Genomic DNA, 2,007 nt, shown 5'->3' on the forward strand with positions numbered 1-2,007 from the left:
CTGCTGCCCTGCATCCTCACCTGGGGACTCCCTAAGACCTCAGGGAGACTTGAATTCTCATTGGAAACAACCCACTTGACCTGCTTATCCTTCCCTCTATCTTGGTTAGCATGAGTCAGTTTCAAGGTCTGATTCCTTGGGTACTTTAGCTAATCCTCATTTACAGATGTGCAAACTGAGGCCCAGAGGTGTTGAGAATCTTGCTGAAGTTTCCCACCAGGTGGTAGAATTCAAACCCACGCTGACTCCAGACCAGTGGTGCAGGTGGAATGGCCTTAAGCACACCTTGCTGGCTATCGCTTCCTCCCTGGGCAGCCTCAGGCCATGCGGGTGTGTCGGAGGCCCAGCTGCTCTTCTATTCCGCCTCGCATCTCATCCTTCATCTTCCTACCCCGTTCTCCAGTCTGTTGGGTCCCAGTGCCGGCTTCTACACTGACCACAGGCTCTGCTGGATTCCATGGCACCTGTGACAGCTTCTCTTCCGGCAATGTCTGTGACTTTGTCCATCTCCCCCTTCGATCCTGACCTTCATGAGGAAAGGAGCTGTGCATTTTTCTTCTTTTATTTATTTATTTATTTTTTTGAGACATAGTCTCGCTCTGTTGCCAAGGCTGGAGTGCAGTGGCGCAATCTCGGCTCACTGAAACCTCTGCCTCCCGGGTTCAAGGGATTCTTCTGCCTCAGCCTCCTGAGTAGCTGGGATTACAGGCATGCGCCACCACACCCAGCTAATTTTTGTATTTTTAGTAGAGATGGAGTTTCACCATGTTAGCCAGGCTGGTCTTGCACTCCTGACCATAGGTGATTTGCCTTCCTTGGCCTCTCAAAGTGCTGAGATTACAGGCATGAACCACAGTGCCTGGGCCCCAATGACATTTTATAATAAGCCACCCATCACCTCCTGCATCAGGCCTCACAAGCCCTCTCTGATTCATCTTCAACAGCCTGATGAGTTGGTCCTTTCCTCACCATCTCCAATACACAGGTGAAGGGACCAAGGCTCACAAAGCCCCAGCACACTTGCCCTGAGCTCACCACCAACCCACAGGCCCCTTTTGAATGAGACAGCCTTGACCACTCTGACCGGGTGAAACGGTCCATCTCTCCTGTCTTTCCGAAAAAAGTTCCTGCATTCAACAATTAAATCCATTCCCTACTACACGTGAGTCAGTGTTCTGGGTGCTCCCCTTTTTCCCTCCAGCCATGATCACCATAAGAGGCTGATGCCATCATCCAGATGTGAGATCGGGGGGTTATGGTAAACCTGCAGTATCAATCGAAGAGATCCCAGAATGCCTCTTGCCCTGTGAAACCTGGCAGAGCCCTGAGATTTGGGTCAATGCCCCCTGCCGTGGGTCTCTGGCCTACAAAGGCACCATGGGTACCTATATGTAGGTGCTAGATGCACCTCACTGCCCACCCTCCATTGGCATGGGAGCATTGGGGGCAGGGAGAAGCCTTGTCAGTCTAAATAAAGAGAAAACCCTGAAGAGCCAGTGGATTGGGGGGAGGGGGGTAGTGATCTGAAGGGGAGACGCCTCCAAACGACCTCCCTCTGTCCCTCCCTCCGAAAAATAACATTCCATAGAAGGAGAGATAGAAAGAGGTGACCTTGCATGCCAGATGGAAAAATCACCAATTAGATTTATTTGGGTCACGAAATTATTTCTTTAAAAAAAGCGAATTAGGGTAGCCTGAAAGAGTGGAAAGAACGTTTCAGAATAAGACACACTTGTCTTCCACTGAAAGCTTCTTTCCTTCTTAGCTCAGTGTCTTAAAAAAATTACCACACCTGCTGGGCGCGGTGGCCCAAGCCTGTAATCCCAGCACTTTGGGAGGCCGACGCGGGTGGATCACGAGGTCAAGAGATCGAGACCATCCTGGTCAACATGGTGAAACCCCGTCTCTACCAAAAATACAAAAAAATTAGCTGGGCATGGTGGTGCGTGCCTGTAATCCCAGCTACTCAGGAGGTTGAGGCAGGAGAATTGCCTGAACCCAGGAGGC

Source organism: Sapajus apella, unplaced genomic scaffold (genome assembly GCF_009761245.1).
Source record: "Sapajus apella isolate SASKATOON/1434 unplaced genomic scaffold, GSC_monkey_1.0 scaffold166, whole genome shotgun sequence".
Lineage (NCBI taxonomy): Eukaryota > Metazoa > Chordata > Mammalia > Primates > Cebidae > Sapajus > Sapajus apella.